Here is a 6,027-nt window from a genome sequence, read left to right as displayed (position 1 = left end):
TAATACTTCTTTAAACGTTGTTTCATAGTATTAATCAAACACATCAAATGATGATCATATACACAATGATCTTAATCCTGAGGTTACTATCAACTCCTATATATGTCATCTGATCCTTTAATTCATGCGTTAAGGTTTGCCAGAATGATCAGGCTAAGAACAATTGTTTTGGGGACTCAATGATGTATATGGCTAGGGACGTAGTTTAACAGATATGGAATCTATACCATCTTATAGATTGAACGATGGTTCCTTGTTGGGTTGACTTTTGAAACTGAAAAAGTTATGAGTGCTCACGTCGCAAACTTGTTGTGACACAGCCTTCACTAGTAAAGTCAATGGTACTCTAGGAAAAAGATATAGCTAAAAGGGTAAAACGGTAATTTTATTCCCTTTTAATTACGAACCGCTAATAGAGAATTAACCTTGTGTGTAATGATTATATCAATGGAAACTTTATTCTTAAAAAAGTACTCAATAAATATATGTCTACAATTATCAAGAGTTCAATCTCATATTTGGAGTAATCAAGAGATTAATAAATATGATTATTTAATCAAAGATATTTGATTAATAATGTAATATTTATTGGAGCTTGATATTATAGGTTCATAGGTCCCCAGGGAGGCTCTATCAACACCATATCAAGGTAAGAGTTGATATAATGGTATAACAGTAATTTGGGAATTTGGGAAGAATTTTATTCTTCCTGTCAAGTATGCAATTATATGATAATTAAGGTTGAATAATTTATTTAGAAATAATTATTAATTTCAAAAATATATTTATTAATTTAAATATATAAATTTTTCGAATTTCATATATATAAATAAATATATTAATTTTTTAAATTAATTATTTTATTTGAGGGGAGAAAATAAAATTGGTAAGTCAAAAATAGTTTTTGATTTATTGAATTTGAAAAGATGATGATAATGATGATCATCAATTTGAATTTCGAATTTAGAATTTAGAATTCAAATTTTGAAATATAGTTGTCATCTTTTCCTTAAAAAAATTAACACCTTATTTTGTGGGAGATTGATTTTAATTAAATAATTAAATAAAAAAATGCAAAATAGCAGAAAAGGGAATAACAGTACACGCCTGACACAGTCCAATAACTGTGCCATGCATGTACCACCTATACTGATATTGTATCAGTATAGTTTTTATTTTATTTATTTAATTATTTAATAATTTGAAAATAGTTTTTTCAAATATGGTAAGTTAGATATTTACCTAAAATCAAATCCTATCATCATTATTATAATATATTTATATTACTATTATTATTATGAATAATAAGGTAATATGAATCTCTATATATATGATATAGAAGAAGAAGAGAAAAAAATAGACAAATACACAAGAGAGAAAAATACACAAGAAAAATACATCAAACACAACACAATTCACAATTCAGAATAGTTCTCAGAAGTATTTTTAGAAAAAACTCTCTACTTCTTCTTCTTCTTTATTCTAGCCATTCTCAGACTATAATCCAAGTTCTCATGTGTTGAGAAATACTAGTGATTCCAAAAATACAAACCCATGTTCTCTATGTGCCCACACACATCTTGAGGTGTAGAGAACACTCTGGAAGATCATTGTAACGACCCAAATTCGCTAATAAGGCTTAAGGGCCTTGATTAGTGTGCCGAGAGGGCATACCTGGGATTAGAATGAATGCTATTGATTTAAATGCATAAATATATGATTAATTGCGTGTTTATGATAACTGATGATATTATATGATGATGTGGTATAAATGTTTGAGATACATGCGAGAACCACATTATGATGTGGATAATTCTGCAGCCGGCGACTCGAGGCGACCTTAGGGCTAGATAGCGAGAAAAGTCACAACGGGGTATTATAATTGACTTTGGAAAAGTCAGGGGTATTTTAGGTATCAGGTAGTGATTTAGACTATCGGGTGATGAAAATGAATAACTGGAGATATATTTGAGGTTAGGATGTCTAGGCGGGATTATTGGGGAATTTTACCGTTTTGGCCTCGGGGACGTTTCCGGCACCCCGAGCTTTGGGATTAGTCTAATAAACCAAGGATATACTTGGAAGACTTAGAAGATACTAGACAGAAAAGTGTAAACCGACCCTAACTCTCCTTCTCTCTCTCTTCTCTCTTAGCAAAGGAAGAACTACTAAACTTGAGAGGGAATTGCTGGAATTAAGCTAGAATTTGGGGAAATAGTCTGGAGGATTACCCCAGGAACTGATCAAGGTCTGAGCTAGTGCTAAGGTAAGTTTTGAATTTTCATTTTTGGTGTTAAGAACTTAAAGAAATGGCTGAGTTTTAAATGGTTATGGTTTTGACATTCAAGGTGGAAATTGAGGCTTGAAACTTTGAAGATAGGTCAGGGGACTCTTGGAGAATCGATTCTACAGCTGAGGTAAGGTTTAATTTAAAGTTTGATGGTTGAATTTGAGAGTTTCCATGGCTGGTTTTGAGTTATGTGGGTTTGAAATTTTAGAAGTTGGAATTGGGGTTTTGGTGAGTCTTGGGCTGGATTTGTGGTTGGATTGTGTTGCTTAAATAATTCTAATGTTGTTATTATCAATTGGTTTTGAGGTAAGGGCTTTGAGGTGGCTTAAGGTGAGTTTTAGGGATTGAAAATGGTGGTTTTTTCTGGGTTCGAAGGGTCGGGCCGCGCATGGTTCTTGGTGAGCCGCGACCCTTCGAAGTTGTTGCTTGCTGAGGAAGGAGGGCGGGCCGCGGCATGGCCCAAGTAATGCCGCGGCCCTTACCTGTTTTTGGGCCTTAGTAGGTTCTGTTTGGGAGCCATGCCGCGGCATGGGTGGCCTATGCCGCGGCGCTTAAGGGATTTTGGGATTTTAAGATTTTAGGCTTGGAAATTTAACCTAGGGTGCTCGTGGTTGAGTCTTTTATTATATTTGGTGAAGTTCAATGTTCCGAGTACTAGAACTTGGCTTGGAAACTCATTTAAGGTTGTTAATGGTGTCTTTCCTCATGGATGTGACTAGGTGTCTAACTAGGACTCGAGGATCGGATCGCGCTCAAGGAGTGTCGCCCGTAGCTAATTCATCTGAAAGCTAAAGGTAAGAAAACTGCACCCGGTTATATGATTGTGATGGGACTAAGTGCTCCTGTGAGTTGTATCGTGTCAATGTTGGTATCACGCCATGGGACATGTAAAAGCGGCCTAAGGGTGTCGTACATACTAATAGCGCGTAGAGCGCGATTTGGCCACTAGGAGCCATGAACACTGGGATAACAGAGGGAGCAGCCTGTGAGCGCTAGCCCTGGTTATCGTTATAAACTGTGTATGTTATGAATTGATATGCCTAATACGAGGAATACTTGACTATATTGAATGGTTATTTGACTGAGGCTATGTGATGCAATGTGAGATATTGACTTGACTGCTTAATGCTTATGCTCTGTTGTTGTTGTGTTTTCTTGCTGGGCCTTGGCTCACGGGTGCTACGTGGTGCAGGTAAAGGCAAGGGCAAGCTGGACCAAGCCTGAGGTGGAGAGCTCCGGGGTGAAATGTACATAGCCAGCAGTTCGACCGCCACGGTCGAGGAGTGGACCAGGACAGGGATCACCTAACTACTTGTTTTGCCTTAGTATGGCCGGTTATTGTACATAAACCTTGTGTCTTTTGTAAACGGTCTTTGAACTTAATATTTTCGGGATCCCATGTAACAGATGATGCTTTTTAATGAAAATGTGGCTTTTGATACCAAAACGTTTTTAACCCTAGTTCCTTTATAGTTTCAATGACACGGTTTTATTTAAATGACTTGATTAGCAAGTCTGGCACTTTACAAACACACAGTGTAGCGGTCTTGGCTATCCAGGGTGTTACAATCATGGTTTGAGTGCTCAAAGCTTTGGATAGGAAGATTGATAAAAATACGAAAAGACTCAAGGACACTTGATAGGCTTCAAGAGGTAAAAGTTTATGTTCTGGATTTTTGTATTTATATACTCTACATAAATATATAGTATATTTATATACATATTTGTTGCATGATTAATAGTATTGTATGATATTTTTTATGAATTATTTTCTTGGTCATATAAATTGTTTAAATGATTAATGAATTTTTTTATTATTGTTGTTCTGTTGTTTTTAAACAACAATAAGCCCACCACGCATGAGTTTTCGCTGCATGCTCTGAATGGTTCTCCAACAATTGGTACCAGAGTAGGTCATTAATCTATACATATTATTAATTGTTGTGTGGAGTTATATGCATTTTTATATTATATGTGATATATGTTTGAATGGATGGATGCTTATTTTCATGATAGATTCGTAAGGGTTGATTACTATGGTGCTTTTGGGTTCCAAAATTGTTCTTAAATTTCTAGATGAAATATGTAAGTCATTTTGGGGCATAGGAATTTTGTAATTTTTTGCTTAAAAATTATGGGTAAAAATTCTGTTGTGACCCCGAGCCCGAGCCCGAGCTCGAGCCGCTACATGTTGCCAGCCCCATGGCCCCGCGCACCCAGGTGTGCCCCTACGCATTGCAGCACTGGCCCAGCCGCGCACGCCCCTGCGTGCTGCAGCCTGAGCCCAGCCACTCTCCTGCGCGCGCCTCGTTGCTGCCTAGTCGAGCCTCCTGCGCTCCTCAACCACGGGCCGCCCCACTCCCAGCTGAACCACCTGCTGCCACTGCCCCTTGGTACAACACCGAGTGTGTTGTTACCATAATTATATTTTTAATTATTCATTTAATTAAAAATCAGAAATAAAATTAAAATGATTTTAATTTAGAAATATCTTGAATTGAAATAATAGTGATTATTTACCTTAATTAAAAATGTTTTAATTGTTATTGTCCATAATTAAATTATCTTGAATTTTAATTTATTGAAATTAAATTGTTTAATTTCATTTTTGAATTAAATTACCCAAATTAAAATGGGCCTTAGAAACTTTTGGGTGTTAAAACTCAAAGTTTAATTATTTTAAAAGTTTGTTTAAAATAATTAAAAAGTTGTATAATTCAAAATGAATATAAAAAAAAGGGGTGGCATTGGCTCAACAAGACTATATCTTAAGGTTCAAGATCAAAGTGCTCTTTTCCAAGCCTTAGTTAGTCTAGGTTACACTTTTCATGTATATTTTTGCAAGTGTTGTAATATTTCTAGAAATACTCAAAAAGTTACCGTACCCGCTTTTATTTTATTTATTTATTATAAATGTTTGAATGTGATTAAAATGTTTGATATTTTGTCATGCATTATAACATGCCATTCATATACCCACACAGTATGCAACTAGCATGCATTACATTTGTGTAGAAACATGTTATTAGGAACGTCCTATAATTTTTTTGTTATATGTTTATTTATGATAATTCATATAATAATAAATTTAGTCTTAATTAGTCAAGATGGTAAATCAAAATTAAAGTTGTTTAATTTATTGTTTTAATGAAAATATTTTATTAAAATAAAAATGATATTCTCTTAGTTAAAGAAAAATTAGAATTAGAATTAGAATTAAGGGCACAATTTTTGTTTTTGGTTTTGCTTAATTAAATTAGTAATTAATAGAATATCATTTAGTAAAAATAATTAAATTTATTTTTACAACTAAATTAAAAAATATTAATTTTGTGAAAAACACATTTTTCCAAAATAGTTAGTGGGAGAGGGAGTTATGACAATAAGTCCCGTGGTCTCCATTATTGGCTAAACACAGTGAGGCATAGGAAGGGCCTCGTTTTGCCTCCGTTTGCAGCCTCCCTAAGGAAATACTTTCGAATATGTTTATTTTATCTTAAGGTTGACTTCTCTTATGAGAATATAATTAGGGATGTATTTCAAGTTTGACTAACCCTAAGGCACACTCTTGAGTTAAGTCATTGATTGAAAATAACAAGTTACACTCAAAAGGTCTATCTAGGCTTTCGAGCACGACTAGTGCATCTTGACCAAACTAGGGGTAGTTCATAAGCCAAAAGATAAAAATGCATTTTTAAGTTTCACTTATGAAATTGAGATTTTTCTCAAAATTAATT

Source organism: Humulus lupulus, chromosome X (genome assembly GCF_963169125.1).
Source record: "Humulus lupulus chromosome X, drHumLupu1.1, whole genome shotgun sequence".
NCBI lineage: Eukaryota > Viridiplantae > Streptophyta > Magnoliopsida > Rosales > Cannabaceae > Humulus > Humulus lupulus.
Note: the sequence above shows the minus strand (reverse complement) of the source record.